This window comes from Tursiops truncatus, chromosome 5 (genome assembly GCF_011762595.2).
Source record: "Tursiops truncatus isolate mTurTru1 chromosome 5, mTurTru1.mat.Y, whole genome shotgun sequence".
Taxonomy (NCBI): domain Eukaryota; kingdom Metazoa; phylum Chordata; class Mammalia; order Artiodactyla; family Delphinidae; genus Tursiops; species Tursiops truncatus.
In genome coordinates this window covers 27,500,661-27,517,750 of record NC_047038.1, presented here as the reverse complement: position 1 = coordinate 27,517,750, position 17,090 = coordinate 27,500,661, and the positions used below count along the sequence as shown (strand labels likewise).

The 17,090-nt window shown below is 40.0% G+C and overlaps 1 protein-coding gene and 1 pseudogene across 1 annotated transcript in view; one reads left to right on the top strand and one right to left on the bottom strand.

Annotated features, from left to right (window-relative positions):
- The window catches only part of ANK2 (ankyrin 2), a 689,834-nt gene that overhangs the window by 65,654 nt on the left and 607,090 nt on the right, over positions 1-17,090 (top strand). The window lies entirely within an intron of this gene.
- Positions 15,371-17,090, bottom strand: part of LOC101317957 (ATP synthase F(0) complex subunit C1, mitochondrial pseudogene) — a 68,706-nt pseudogene continuing 66,986 nt past the window's right edge.

Sequence of the window (17,090 nt, the reverse complement as noted above, 5' to 3'; positions counted from 1 at the left end):
ACTACGAGGATGAAGAGAGGAAGTGTTTGGGGAGGACTGTGACCCTAAGACTATCGTGGTAGAAGTTAGCAAGTGTCTCATCCAGATCTGGCACCAGTGTCTCTTTTTTGTTTATGGCCCTAGGACACAGGGGTCGGAGGAGGGATTCCATACTGAAAAGTTTGGTGCTGACTTACCATTCTGATCCGAGGAGCTCTAGAGCTTTGTGGCAGAGGCCCAAAAGGTACACGGGCCCAGCAGACACTGCATTATCTCTTGTGCCTCACTGAGGTCCATGCAAACCAGTTCTGGCCATTAGACAGGAAGTGGGGGACTCAAAGGTCAGCATCTAAGAAGGACATAGGACAGAATGAACAGAGAGTGGGCACAGGGGGCAGTAGGGCAGCAGGCATGGGCAGTTTGAGGGGACCCTTACTGGGAGAACTGCACTGAAGGCTCTCTGGGAGTCTGGACAGAGACAGCCTCACTGGCTTTCAGTCCAAACAAGACATAAATATCTGTAAAGTACCTGGTACTTGATACATTGTAGGTGCAGTATAAATATTTGATTTATTGTGTTTCTCTTTGCTTTAATTTATACAATCAGAGTTACCTTTCTAAAACACAGATAAAAGTATTCAATACATCATTTCTTTGTTTTAAACCACCAGTCACTACCTTTCCTTTACATCAGTAGTTCTCAGATTCATGTACATTAGGATCACCTGGAGGGCTTTATAAACCACAGATTTCTAAGCCCCACCTCCAGGATTTCTGGTTCAGTAGATCTAGGGTGATGCCCAAGAATTGCATTTCCTAACAGGTTCCTAGCACCCTGTTGATACTGATGGTCTGGTAATTGCACTTTGAAAGGTACTTTATCTCTGAATAAAGTCCCAACTCCTCAGCACCGTTAACAAGGACCTCCATAACTTGAGCTCAGATGTGAAGATGGGGAATTCTACCTCGGAGAGGCGACAATGCCAAGAGCACCATCCCCTCTCTGGTGTGTCACACCTGGATTACCCTCCCCTTTTGGCTAGGCAATATTTTATTCCCCTAAAATCTGGCTTAAAAGAGTGTGAAGGACTGTTTTGAGGGGAAAAGAAGGCAGTTAAGGCAAGTGTAGCTTCACTAAATAGTACAGCATAACCTCAGGAAAGAAATGTGTGTTCAAGAGGGAGAGGGCCAAGACCCTTGCTGTTTAGTCTGTTTGGTACCCTTGGTGTGATGGATTTTGTAGCCAGGTCACACCTTCAAGTCCATTTTATTATCTGCTGGTGAAGTTGCTTTCTTCTTCTGTTACACTTTTAACAGAAGTTGCCCCACCCACTTACCACCAGAGGTAGGAGGTTATTGTACTGGGGAACATGTGTCCTGGGGGATGTACCAGAATCATGTGGGGAGATTGGAAAAAAATGCAGATCCCTACTGTAGACTTACCAGCTGAGAACCTCCAGAATGAGACCTTAGAATCTGTATTTTAATTTAATTTTAATACAGTGTATTAGGTCTTAAAAAAATACAGAAAACTATTTTTTAAAAACCCATAAGAGGGGCTCCCCTGGTGGCACAGTGGTTAAGAATCCGCCTGCCAATGCAGGGGACACAGGTTCAATCCCTGGTCCGGGAAGATCCCACATGCCATGGAGCAACCAAGCCCGTGCGCCACAACTACTGAGCTTGTGCTCCAGAGCCCGTAAGCTACAACTCCTGAAGCCCGGGCACCTAGAGCCCGTACTCTGCAACAAGAGAAGCCACCGCAATGAGAAGCCCGCGCACCACAATGAAGAGTAGCCCCCACTCACTGCAACTAGGGAAAGCCCGTGCACAGCAACAAAGACCCAACACAGCCAAAAATAAATAAATAAAATAAATTTTTAAAAAAGTTATAAAAAAAATAAAAAATAAAACCCCATAACATTGGCCCATATTCCTCTACTCAGATAACCTATATTGGCATTAAGAATAGAAAAATGAACATATTGGAACATTAATATAGTAAAACCTTCCCTCCATCCTCTTCTCCTTAGTTCCTTTACTAAAAAGTAATCACTCATTGCTTTTCCCTGTTTTTATCTAGATAATATTCTGGGAATCTACTTTTTGGGGAAGAAATGTACATACTGAATGTAGAACTATTTTTATTACAATGTGAGGAGAACACTACAACATATCTATAAGTATCCCTCACTAGCTCCTTTTCCCTCATTTCCTTCTTAAATTGGGCACGCTGCAAAATCCATCCTCAGCCCTCTTCTTTCACCATCACCCAGGTGTGACAGCCCCTGTTCTGGAGAAACTAGGAGAGACCCATTCAAGCATTTAATTTGTGCCAAGATAGGTTGGTTTGACTTAACCTTTGTGTGGTAATTGATACAATATGTATTTCCGCTCAGTTAGTGTTTATTGAGTGTGTCTTAGTCTGTTTGGGCTGCTGTAACAACATACCATGGACTAGGTAGCTTATAAACAACAGAAATTTATTTCTCGCAGTTCTGGACTCTGGGAAGTCCAAGATCAGGATGTCAGCATGGTTGGTGAGGATCCTCTTCCCTGTTGCCATCTTCTCATTGTATCCTGACATGGCCGAAGGGGCTAGGGAGCTCTGTGAGCCTTTTTATAAGAGCACTAATCCATTGGCAAACTCCACCCTCACGATCTAATCATCTTACCAAGGCTCTGCCTCCTAATGCTATAAACATTAGGCATTAGAATTTCAAAATATGAATTTTGGGAGGACACAAACATTCAGACCATAGCATAATGCTTTCAAAGTAGGCTAAGTAGTTTAAGAGATAGAAATGAATTAAGGTCTCCATCATGCCCTTTAGGGCATGTGTTATCAGATAAGCAAATAACTACTATGCCTGGAAGAAAGGAAACTCTCACACGGAGGTGTAAGAAATGTGCCCTGGGAAACTTCCCTGTTAGTGCAGTGTGGTTAAGAGTCCGCCTGCCAATACAGGGGACACGGTTAGAGCCCTGGTCCAGGAAGATCCCACATGCTGCGGAGCAACTAAGCCCATGCGCCACAACTACTAAGCCTGCGCTCTAGAGCCTGCAAGCCACAACTACGGAAGCCCACGTGCTTAGAGCCTGTGCTCCGAAACAAGAGAAGCCACCGCAATGAGAAGCCTGACAGGCACCACAACGAAGAGTAGCCCCCGCTCACTGCAACTAGAGAAAGCCTGCGTGAAGCAACAAAGACCCAGCGCAGCCAAAAAGTAAATAAATAAATACATTATGAAAAACAGAAATGTGCCATGGGCGGCACAAAGATAACTGATTTGTGAGTTCTGATAGGCAAGTAGCATTCAAACTGGTCTTTGAAGGATAAAAAGTAAAATGGTAAATAAAGAGGGATGGGGGCCTTCCCTGGTGGCGCAGTGGTTGAGAGTCCGCCTGCCGATGCAGGGGACACGGGTTCGTGCCCCGGTCCGGGAAGATCCCACATGCCGCGGAGTGGCTCCGCCCGTGAGCCATGGCCGCTGAGCCTGCGCGTCCGGAGCCTGTGCTCCGCAATGGGAGAGGCCGCAACAGTGAGAGGCCTGTGTACCGCAAAAAGAAAGAAAGAAAGAAAGAAAGAGGGATGGAAATGGGAGGTGAAATCCAGATCCAAGGAGGAGCATGAGTGAAAGTGTGGGGTGGGACCACGCTGTCATGGCAGGGGGCAGGGGTTTAAAAACATCATTTTAAAGAGTTGAGATTTTTAAATAGACAGTGGGAACTTTTTCTTTTTTTTTTTTTTTTTTGGCCTTATGGCATGTGGGATCTTCCCCAAACAGGGATTGAACCTGTGCCCCGTGCAGTGGAAGCGCGGAGTCTTAACCACTGGACTGCCAGGGAAGTCTCGACAATGGGAAGTTTTGAAAGTTTTCTTTTTTTTTCTTCCCCTCCTCCTGAAAGTTTTTGAGAAGAGGTTTAACAGGAAAAGACTGATGTTTTGGAAAAATAACGCAATACTATTAATATTTATGAGCAACAGGGTCACAGAGAGAATTAAGTCCCAGAAAAAGAATATTTTGGAGCAACCAGCAATGGGATTATATTGATGTACAACATGGTCTTTCTCCCTCTTATTTTTTTTGTCCAGCAGAAGTGTGAGGGATGGATTTGGGTGGGGATCAACCAGTGGTGAATAGACCTGTTACTGCAGTACGGTAGTGAAAGTAAGAAAGGAGAGTAGGACATGAGAGACATCGCTAAGGTAGAGTCAGGACTTGAGACCGGAAGAAAACTAAAATAGATGATTTTTAAGATTTCTAGGCTAAGGGACCAGGTGAATATTAGGTATCATTCATTGAGATGGGAGAGCCGGAAAAGGAGCAGGTTTTAGGGTAGAGGTGGTCAGGGAGAGGGGTAGGAAGGTCGAAGCTTATTACTTTGCTGAGTTTGAGTTACACTGGGGATATTCAGATAGAGAGATTTAGCAGGCAGATGGTAACTCAGGTCTGGAGCTCATAAGAGAGGTCAGAGCCAGGCAGTACAGGTTTATAGCCACAGACCTACGAGGCAGATGAGATTGCCTGGAGGCAGTGGTTTTCAACACACATCAAAATCACCTGGAGGCCTTGTTAAAACTCACCGCAGGGCCTCATGCCTGGAGTTTCTGATTCAGTCTGGGATAGGCCCAGTAATTTGCAGCTCTAACAAACGCCCAGGTCGTGCTTATGCTGCTGGTCTGGAAGCACACTTGGAGAAGCATCAGCCTAAAGAAACATGTAGTGAAAGAAGAGGTCTGAGGGTGGCAATTGGGGCAGTGCCCAGCTTAAGGAGGAAGTGAAGGAAGAGGAGCTAGTGAGAGCTACTTATAGATATGTCTTAGTGTTCCCTTGCTTAGTAAGAAAAATAACTGTACATTACATGTGTACATTATGCACATATATTTGCACATAAAATATGCACATTTCAGGTATACAGTTAGATAAGAAGGATCAGAGGAGAACCTGGAGAAAGAGAGGATACTGTGAATCCCAGAAATCTGGTCTTTTTTGAGGGATCCCTCTCACTCTAATCCCTGAATGGCTTTCGTTTGGGTGTCATCCATTTCCTACAGGTCTCAGTAGCTAGTCCTTTCATTAACTGATCGGTTTAACCCATTCCTGGAATAGAAAAGTCAGACCCAGTTTATAATCTGAGATTTCATGTGAGTTGCTTCTAAAAATTGAAATAGATTTTAATTTTCTTATTAGGAGGAAAATAAAAATAATATTGGTGACAATAACTCAGTAAAGGTTGGGGTAGTATATTTTTGTTAATTGGGTTGAGTCGTTTCTATACACAGTCTTGTTCTGAGGGGTAAGCTACAGCTGGCCAGCAATATGCACATAGAAGACTCAAATGAACAAAATCACACTGTGGGGAACTTGCTCATTAAGGTAAACGTTTTAAAAGCCCTGCTGATAAAAATATTGGAAATTATAGAAATTAGTTTTTAAAAATATCTGTAGTTTCATATTTGAGAAATAAAACCACTATGAAGATTTAGGTATATTTCTTTCTAGTCTTATATATTTTGTAGGGGAAGAAAATTTCTTTTTTTTTCTTTTTACTACACTCTTAGGTTCTCTGGCTGGGGCCCTATAAATTGGACTGACAGAAGATAAATTACCAAGAGGAAAGCAACCACATTTATTTAAGTTTTATGTGACTTGGGAGCCTTCATAAGGGAATGAAGACCTGAAGAAACAGTTTAAACCTGAGTGTTTTTATTCTAGATTTGATGAAGAGTGGATAGTTATGGACAAAGAAGTATGAGCTAAGGGTAGTAAACTGGGGGAAACTTAGCAAGCCCTGTTTATTGGGATTCTTCTTGGTGCTCCTCTGTCTTCAGAGATAAGGACGCTACTTTCTTCCAGGTATAAGGATGGCACCTCTCACGTGATGGTCTTATCACCTGTTTCAGGGGAGATGGGGTAGGTCTGAGAGTCCTTTCCGTATCTGTCATTTCTCAAATTCCTTTAGCTTAAAGTATTCAATATGTCATGGAGCCATATTTGGGGGCAGCATGCTCTGAACTCCATCAGTATTTTAAAAACTTAAATCAAATAATTGATTTAATTTTATATCATGCTTTTTTCCACTAAATATTATAATGTGGTCATTAAGTATCTTTTGGAAACCTCATTTTTTATTGGCAGCACTGCATTCTAGTTTATGGTTGTATTATAATTTAACTATTGCCTCCAGTTGTTTCCTTTTTAAAATTTATTCTAATCAAAATAAAGTGAGGTAAAAATTAATGTTCTTTTTTGTATGATAGAGAATTTCTACTAAAATGTCATAAACAAATTAATTTTTGGCAACATTCTCCTTGCTGTTTAGATATTTAGATGATATCTCATCTGAGTTAATGGATGTATCTAGTGCTTAAATATGCTCATCAGTTTTATTTTCCTCAACTTCTTTCATTTTGTTGACATGAATCACCTGCTTGAGACATTTTTTTGCTAATTGTATGTGTGTAACTTTTAACAATACCCATTAGCAAATATGTATTAAACTCTGTGTATCAAGAAATATTAGGTGTTATGGGAAATTATAGAGATAAGTAAAATGGGGCCTCTGGTCTCAGAGAGATCATATGTAGTAAGGCAAAAATATAAAAAGAGTATAAATGATAATCAAATTTAGTTTATTGATCAACCACTCTCTGATCTACAGTTCCAAATGAAAGGAAAGAAGTCGTTAGGCAGTAGAAATTACATGTACATTTCTTCCCTTCTGTAGTGTTAGGAAAAAAAGACCGTTGTGTTAAATATGCACGTTGATTATAAAATGCATCCCTATTTCAGAAACATTAGATGTGTAAAGATATATAGTTCAGAATTAAGACATTCTAATTTATATGTATGTATCTGATATCTATCAGATATATATCTACCCACCTATTATCTATCTGTGTTTCAGCTTTTGATGTATATTTCTTTTCCTTTTATATTACTTAAGAGAGTCTCTTATTCTAGGGCTATTCTTGTGGTCCTTTAACTGCTCTACCTGCCTCCAGTCACTTCTGATCTTGCTTATTACTTCCAGACGAATATTCCCAATCTCCAACACTCATCAGAATGTAGTGAAAACAGTCTATGCTGGCCCTGGGGCTACAGCTACAGCTGATTCTGGGATTGTCAAGACAGTTGATCTCTGTGCTGGCTACAAACAAGACCAGGGTCCTGCTGATAATAACAGTAAGACTTTGAAGAGCCAATCAGGGTGGCTGTCACCCGCCCTTCTCTTTTCTGTGGTTGTTGGTATTTGATAGCTCAACAGATGAGGTATGGAGAAAATCACACTGGATATAGTATACCAGAGTTTGAGCCCCATCTTTGTTACCTATCTTGGTTTTTTTAGTGAAGTCCCAGGTAGTCTTAAACAGGTTTTGTAAATCAGGATAATAATTATTCTAGCCAGACCTTGAAGTAGCAGGGTGCTGACAAAATTTAACTTATTCATGAAATAATGTATCCTTGTAAAAGCAGTTTCATACACATAGCTGATTTCTTCTTTACTATGCTACTTCAAGGTCTGGCTGAACACAAATCCTGAAATATTATGACTTCCAACCAACTGCAATGTCAACAAACATCTGTGGAGGATACAATGAGACCTGGTAGTGCTAAGGTCTGGGAAGACAAGGGTAAATAGAACACACAGTTCCTTTCCTTGAGAGGTCGGTAGGTTCCTTTCCTCTGAAAGCAGGTCCCTGTACCTTGCTTACCCCCTTGCAATAACTATGTCATGGAACCAAATCTTTGAGAACTGATGCCAGACTGCAATGGGATTGGCTAGCTAAATTATTCTTATTTGTGTTTGGGCGGTGGGAGCATGATGAGAGAGTGGCTTGACTATCAGATAACCAACCCACACACCATTGCCTGGAGCTGCATTTGTTGCTTTGCTAATTTTTCTTTTGTATGGGGAAATTGAATTTATAACAGCTTCCAACTTCTCATCACCTTTTTCCGGCACTTACCACTTATTATTACCACTGATTTCTGACCTGCTGAGTTAGCTTAAATTGCCTGTTCTTTACATCAAATTGAACCTCTAGGGAAATCTAGTTTGTACCAAAGTGGTCAGAAATGAAAGCCTGCTTCTGTGCAAGGTTTCTACATCACCATTCAGTTTGTGTGATATGCAACTTCCATTTATCAATGCTGTCTTCTCGGACTGTGGAAACACTCTCTGGGTGAGGTTCTGGTGTATTTTCAATAGCTACACACATCTTATAATATAAATGTGGAATAAGTAAGTGATTTTTTTTTTGATAATTCTGCATTTTCTTTAAAAATCAGTCACCTTATTCTTACTGACAATGCAGTATAGTAGTATATAGATTTCTCATTTTCTTCTCATTTACTCACATAATTATCTTAATTTTACAAATGTATGAGAGACAGTCTCAGATTTTATCACCAGATTTAGCATTTTTCTCAAAGTCTTGGAGAGTGAAATACTCTACATGACTGTTTTACATAAGCATTTATACATATTTTAATTTCAGACCTTTTCACAATTATTTTATCAGACAATCTTCTCTTGCTTTCACCTGAACATAATCTTAAAATCGGATTATGGAGGAAAATAAAAAATTTATGGTAGAGCTTGACTTTCTGTTTTCCCAGAAAAAGGGATTTATTGCAGTGCATCTTTCAAGGTTTTCTTTCTCCCAGGAACTCTGCCAGAAGACAGCATCCTGCTCCCAGAGGCCCCTCTCTGCTGCACCCAGTCATTAGAAGTCAGTGAAAACTCTGCAGTTGGAAGGCCCATTAGCCTCAGAGAGGCTGGCAGGAAATGAATTTGCTTGTGCATCTCCAGTCAAGGACAATGCCATTAAGGGTTGCAAAACTACAATATCTCAGAATAAAGATTTTCAAATTCTATTACCGGCGCACCATTGAGACACTTTCATTTCATTTCGACTCAGGGCTGGAAACCCAAGTAAGGAAGCACAGTAGTTAAGGTAGAATACAATTATAATAATGAAAAATACAAGTAAATTCTAAAAGCGAATCTCTATATTGAGTTAGCTGGAGAATAGATCTCTGGCTGTTTGCTATACTTTAATGACCATAGTTGAATCTGTTTTTAATTTTCAGTGGTATTTCCTTTCTAAAAATGCTGTTTGTTGATAATGCCTTGAAAGACTACCCTGGCATATTTCTGACTTCCATTCTCACTGCCAGTGGTAACAAAACAGTATTTTATATTTTCTTTTAGAAATAATGAAAAGCACCTAAATTGTCTAAAAAGTAGAAATAGGCTCATATCATTCATCACTGTAATGTTAATTTAAAAATGAAAAATTACTGTGAAAGAGACTGTCAACCATTTGTAAGATATAACCCTATTTGGATCCTGATTTGAAAACATTTGTAAAAAACACACAAAAAGATGGAAAACTCAACATTCTATTTCTTCTTCCAAGTGCTGGCTGGTTACATGGGAATGTTCACTTTGTAAAAATTCAGCAAGCTGTGTACTTATAAATACTGCAAAACAAAATTTACTTAAGTATTTATGAGACAAGCAAGGAAATTGAAGCAGCAACTAGATATTTGATAATATTAAGGAATCGTTAATTCTTAAAATGTAATGGTATTTTTGGTTATGTTTCTAGAAATCCTTATGTTTTAAAGACATAAAAATGTATCTATGGATGAAATCTAGGATTCCCTTCAAAATAATCTAATGTGCGTTTCTGGGAATGGGGGTAGAAGTGAAACATTGGCCATGCTTTGCTAATTATTAAAGCAAAGTGATTGGCACATTTGGGCTTATTATACTAGTCTCCTTGTTTTTGTTTATATTTACAGTTTTCCATAATAATAAGTGAAAAAAATAAGTGAAAAATATTTTCATGAAATATTACAGCTGTACAAAAGGCTATAGAATATAATAGTAGCTGAATCAAATAGTGCTTACCCATGTGCCAGGTACTGTTTAAGTGCTTAATATATATTCACTTATTTGATTTTCATGGTACCCCTGTGAGATATGTTTCATTATTATCCCCATTTTACAGATAAAGAAATTAGGTTAAATAACTTGTCTTGGGTCATAGAGCTAAATAATGGTGGATCCACATGGGTTCCTATGAACCCATGTGTATCTTCCTCTTAGCTTAAAAAGTAAAACCTACTTAACATAGTCAAAGACCACTTACAGGTGAGGTTGAACGATATATGACATTGTTGTTTTTGTAGGTCAAAAATGGTGGAACATTGGCACTATCATGTGGTTTAACCCAATACCTTTTCCCAATTATATTGTCCCTCCTAATCCCCATGCATTTCTTTGTACTCTTAATTCATATATATGTGTCCCTAACAGTAGGTAGAATTGTTTCTCATGTTTTAAAATGTCATATAAATGATATAATATTGTTAGTATTTTAGCAATTTGCATTTTGCCCTCAATTTATGTTTATGAGATACATTTATGTTGATATGTTTTATAAATATATTGTGGTATACTCATACTCTGGCATAGTACACAATTGAAAATACATGAACTTGGGCTTCCCTGGTGGCGCAGTGGTTGAGAGTCCGCCTGCCGATGCAGGGGACACGGGTTCATGCCCCGGTCCGGGAAGATCCCACATGCCGCCTGAGCGACTGGGCCCGTGAGTCATGGCCGCTGAGCCTGCGCGTCCGGAGCCTGTGCTCCGCAACGGGAGAGGCCACAACAGTGAGAGGCCCCTGTACCGCAAAAAATAAAAACAAAAACAAAATACATGGACTAAAGCTAAACTTTTCATTTTAACTTGTTTTCAGTGTCACTTATTATTCTTTGGTGGGCTTTCTATCTCACAAATATTGGGCTACCTCATTCCTTTTCATTAGCTGCATAGTATCCATTCATTGTATTGGGTAGACTAATTATTTAACCAGCTCCCTACTGATAGACATTTAGGCTGTTTCTAGCCTTTTGTTATGACAAGCACTCTCCTACAAATATATAGGGCATAGTCGTATGAGTGTGTTCAAAGGATAAACACCTATCAACAATGGCAATTTATAAATTTTACAGTTAGTGGATAAAAACACCACCTTAAACTTCTGTTGCTTCTCAAACGTATTTGATTGGATTTTATTTGGTCTTTCCTGAAAATATTCCAGATGGTTCACACTGATTGTCATGACAGGCTGTATTTCATCTGTTCTCACAGAAAAATATAGCCCCCCTTAAGAGCAACTTTAAGAGTGTGTGGATAGACAAAGCAGATAATGTGGTTGAGCTGGAAAATTTTACTCAGTTTGATACTGTGGCCAATAACATAAAAAAGAGGGAAAGAACCAGAAATAGGAGAGAGGGAGTCTTCACAAAATAATATATTATCTTATAGAAATAACCCCAGTGTAGCTTTGGTGAAACAGCTGCTTGCTCTTGAGAGAACTCCATCTTCAAGAGTCTATGGGTTGTGGGGGACTTTTCTGGTGGCGCAGTGGTTAAAGAATCTGCTTGCCAATGCAGGGGACTCGGGTTCGAGCCCTGTTCTGGGAAGATCCCGCATGTTGTGGGGCAACTAAGCCCGTGCGCCACAACTACTGAGCCTGCGCTCTAGAGCCCGCGAGCCACAACTACTGAGCCTGTGTGCCCCAACTACTGAAGCCGGTATGCCTAGAACCCGTACTCCGCAACAAGAGACGCCACTGCAATGAGGAGCCCGCGCACTGCAACAAAGAGTAGCCCGCTGCTCACCGCAACTAGAGAAAGCCATTGCGCAGCAACGAAGACCCAGTGCAGCCATAAAGAAAGAAGAAAGAAAGAGTCTATGGTGGGCTGTGGATGTAAATGATGGAAGAGTTTGTACATCTGGATCGTTGGTGGGAGTATTTATCCATTTTTACTGCCCACTCTCTCACGATTATTTTGCTACCTCTCCTTGATACCTAATATATCTTTAGCCTTTCTGGTGACCTTTTGAGGCCCTTGGAATTAGTGACCCTTTCTTACATAAAACCTGAAAAGACACAGGGAAGCCTGAGCTTCAATAATGAACACTGAGCATACCAAGGTGAATCTTCTTTGCCAGGCTGCCGTGGCCCTTGTGCTCTTGGTACACACATTTGTAGAAAGAGGTAAGAGGTGCTGGAATGACTTTGGAAAATAAATCATTACCAGTCGGTGTTGTTTTTTAACTGTAAGCTTTTCTCTTTTTCCCACGTTAGCAATACTTAGTAGTCAATGTTCCTGCACTGTAGGTAGATTCTTAGTTGAGATTATCTTGGAAAACTGGATACTTGCTTTTTTTTTCCTCTGAATATTAAAGGTTTCAGCTGCCTTCACTTCAGACAGAGTCAAAGAAGATATTTCAATTAAAGAATTATGGTTAAAAAAATTTTTAAAGCATACTACTAGACACAGGAAAGAACATTTTAGCATCTTACTCCTTTAAACTTTCTTGCTATTTATGCTTTGCTTTAAAAAATCGTTATAAAGCAGACCCAGTTATTATGCATTACCAATTGGAACCATAAAGCCTTTAATATTTAAATTCAACTACAAGAAAAATCAATCTTATTTTGAGATAACCTATAAATTTTTTACAATGTTGACCAAAATATTTTGGCTTGCAAAATCCATTCTTCACTGTGTGTAAGAAAATATGGCAATATGAGATTTGGATGTAGATGTACATCTTTTTTTTAAAGGTTTATTTTTTAGAGCAGTTTTGGATTCACAACAAAATTGATAGGAAGGTACAGAGGTTTTCCATATACCCTTTGCCTCAACATGTGCATAGCCTCCCCCATAATTTTTTTTTTTTTTTTTTTGACTACACCGTGTGTCTTGTGGGATCTTAGTTCCCCGACCAGGGATTGAATCTGGGCCCTCGGCAGTGAGAGCACCGAGTCCTAACCACTGGCCAACCAGAGAATTCCCACCTCCCCCATAATTAACATCACTCACCAGATTGGTACATTTGTTACCAAGGATGAATTTCCATTGACACATCGTTATTACCTAAAGTCCATAGCTTACTTTAGGGTTCACTGTGTTATATGTTCTAATTCTATGAGTTTGTACAAATGCATAATGACATATAATAATATGTCATTATAATATCATACAGAGTATTTTCACTGTTCTAAAACCCTTCTATGCTCTGTCTCTTCACCCCCACCCCCATTTCTAGCAACTGTTGATCTTTTCATTGTTTCCATATTTCTGCCTTTTCCAGAATATCATATAGTTGGAATCATACAACATGTAGCTTTCTCAGATTGGCTTCTTTTACTTAGAAATATGCATTTAAGTTTCCTCCATGTCTTTTCATAGCTTGATAACTCATTTCTTTTTAGTGCTAAGTAACATTCCATTGTCTGGATGTACCAGAGTTTATCCATTCCTCAACTGAAGGACATATTGGTTGCTTCTAAGTTTTGGCAATTATGAATAAAGGTTCTATAAACATCTGTATGCACGTTTTTGTGTGGACATGTTTTCAACTCCTTTGGGTAAATACAAAGGAGCACGATTACTGGATTGTAAGATAAGAATATGTTTAATTTTTTAATACAGTTGCCAAACTGTCTTCCAAAGTGGCTGTACCATTTTGCATTTCTGTCAGAAATGAATGAGAGTTGCTGTTACTATACATCCTTGCCAGTGTTTGATGTTGGCCAATCTGATAGGTGTGTTGTGGTATCCCATTGTTTTAATTTGCATTCCCTTGGTGACGTATGTTGTAGAGCATCTTTTCACATGCTTATTTGCCATCTGTATATCTTCTTTGGTGAGATGTCTGTTAAGGCCTTTGGCCTATTTTTTAATATGGTTGTTTTCTTATTATTGAGTTTTAAAAGTTCTTTGTATATTTTGGATAACAATCCTTTTTCAGATGTGTCTTTTACAAATATTTTTTTCCAGTCTGTGGCTTGTCTTCTAATTCTCTTGACATTGTCTTTTGCAGAGCAGATGCTTTAATTTTAATGAAGTCTAGCTTATCAATTATTTCTTTCATGGATCATGCCTTTGGTGGTGTTGTTCCCAAGGTTATCTGGGAGTTTATCTTCTTGGAGCTTTATAGTTCTTGCATTTTACATTTAGGCCTATGATCCATTTTTAGTTAACTTTTGTGAAGGTGTAAGGTCTATGTCTAGATTCGTTTTTTTGCACATGGATGTCCAGTTATTGCAGCACCATTTGTTGAAGAGACTACCTTTGTTCCATTGTATTGCCTTTGCTCCTTTGTCAAAGATCAGTTGACTATATTTATGCGAGTTTATTTCTGTGACCTCTGTTCTGTTCCATTGATCTATTTATCTGTTCTTTCACCAATACCATACTGTCTTGATCACTGCCATTTTATAGTAAGTCTTGAAGTTGAGTAGCATCAGTCCTCCAACTTTGTTATTCTACTTCAATATTGTGTTGGCTACTCTGGGTCTTTTGCCTCTGTGTACAAACTTTATTTATTATTTTTTTAAAAGATTTTTTTGATGTGGACCATTTTTAAAGTCTTTATTGACTTTGTTACCATATTGCGTTTGTTTTCTATATTTTTAGTTTCTTTTGTTGCAAGGCATGTGGGATCTTAGCTCCTCGAACAGGAATCAAACCGACACCCTCTGCATTGGAAGGTGAAGTCTTAACCACTGGACCGCCAAGGAAGTCCTCAAACTTTAGAATCAGCTTGTCTGTATCCATAAAATAACTTGCTAGGATCTTGACTGGGATTGCATTGAATCAGTTGATCAAGTTGGGAAGAACTGACATCTTGACAATATTGAGTCTCCCTATCCATGAAGATGCAGTATCTCCCCATTGATTTAGTTCTTTTATTTCATTAATCAGAGGTTTGCTCTTATAGATCTTATTTTGTTAGAATTATACCTAAGTATTTTTTTTTGACATTCCATTGCCAATGCAGGATTGTTATTGTTTGCAATAACAATGCAAATGTTATTGTGTTTTGAATTTCAAATTCCACTTGTTCATTGTTAGTACGTAGAAAACAATTGACTTTTATGTATTAACTTTGTATCCTGCAACCTTGCTATAATTACTTATTAGCTTTAGGAGTTTGTTTGATCCTTTTGGTTTTTCACATAGATGATCATGTCATCTGCAAACAAAGACAGTTTTATGTCTTCCTTCCCAATCTGCCTGTGTACCTTCTATTTCCTTTTCTTGCCTTACTGCATTAACAAGGACTTCCATTATAATGCTGCAAAGAAGTGGTGAGAGGGGAATGTCCTTTCCATATACCTGATCTTAGTGGGAGATGTACATCTTTTTTGTGTGTGAAAAAAAGATTTAGAGAGCATCTTATTATGTCAACACACTACTAGATTTTTAAATACCTTTGGTTATCTGTGACAAATAGATATAAAATCAAACATTGTTATTTATGCTATTCAAGTCACATCTCTCTCTTAGCACACTCTAGCACTGGGCATGGCCTGGAGTCGAAGCATCAGGTGTGGGTAGGTGACCTTCATGGAGCCTCACATGGCAAAGAGGATGAGGAAGGTGACCATCAAACAGAAGAGCCCCATAGACTCAGACAGGGCAAAGCCCAGAATGGCGTAGGAGAAGAGCTGCTGCTTCAGAGATGGGTTCCTGGCATAGCCAATGATCTAGCTGCCAAACACTGTGCCAATGCCGGCCCCTGAACCAGACACACCAACTGCGGCGGCTCCAGCGCCGATAACCTTGGCCTCTGTGTCAGGGTCCCGGGAGACAACACTGATCCGGAACTCCCGCCTGGCCACGGGGAGTGGGACTCTGCTGTAGGAAGGCTGTTCAGATGGGACCTCTGGCCTCCTCAGGAAGGAGGCAGACACAGGCCTGATCAGACCCCTAGTACAAGAGCAGATCAGAGCAGGAGGAGTGAGTAGTGCCCCGGTGGTCTGCGTTTGTTCAGTCTGCACTCCCACTGCCCCGCTGCCCCTGCTCGGCCCACAGTGCTCGCCCGGCTTGAGGTGACTGACTCCTCAAGTCACATATATCTCTTGCAAATTAATTTATTTCAGTCTCGACTGGTAGGCACTCTTCTGTTTTTTTTTTAAAGTTTTGCCGAATGTGCAATGGCAAAGTGAAAGTAAGATTACATAAAAAAGAAAGAAAAATATAGCTAGTATTCAAAGTTCTTCACAAGTGAAGACCTTAATCTACTGTCCTGAATTTACCTTTTGCTGTCCCCTGGATAAACCCTTCATCAGGGTAGACCTGTGTATTGCCTGTTCCTAAAATATATTGCACTAGGCTTTTTGTTGTTGTAAGGAGGAGATTCATTCAGGTAATCGTAAGATAAAAGGGGTTTATTGTAAATACCAAGGACCTAGACTTTGTTTTCTGATGTCTTTCCGGGTGATTGCTCTCTATTTTTCTCCCCCCTGTTCAATCTTCTCTGCATTCTCCAGTATAAATTCTGGAGGGAGGGCTTCCCTGGTGGCGCAGTGGTTGAGAGTCCGCCTGCGGATGCAGGGAACACGGGTTCGTGCCCCGGTCCGGGAAGATCCCACATGCCGTGGAGCGCCTGGGCCCGTGAGCCATGGCTGCTGAGCCTGCGCGTCCAGAGCCTGTGCTCTGCAACGGGAGAGGCCACAACGGTGAGAAGCCCACGTACCACACACACACAAAAAAATTCTGGAGGGAGATAGTCGGATTGGACTAATTTCCACTGCTCCAGTAGGAAGAGTCCTTTGAATTGGGCCACCCCATGAGTCAAGACTGTGGAGTTGCTGCCCTTGGGTCAGGCCCACTCTGGTTTACTCAGTGGCCATTTCTGAGTAAAGAAAAAGTAGCACCACTGTCATGGGTAGGCAGTTTCAGTGAGAAGAATGAGATTTTCTGTGTGACCCTGGGACTGCTATGTCCAAGACGTGTCTAAGGTGTTTCTACCTCTCTGCCTTTGTTGACACTTACTCTCTTATCCATAGGGCGTTCCCTATGAATTTACACATATTCTGATTTTACCAAGCTGAAATATTAATGATTAGGTAGGCAAAGCCTGCCCCAAATATTGCAGTCTACTGATATCTTCCATCTTTGAGTTTTTAGCGGATCATCACAGAGCACAGTGATGATTTGAGACCAAGGAAGTGAAGGGCCTAGAGAGGAATGACTTTTTCAACAGTCTGTAAGAATGCAAAAAT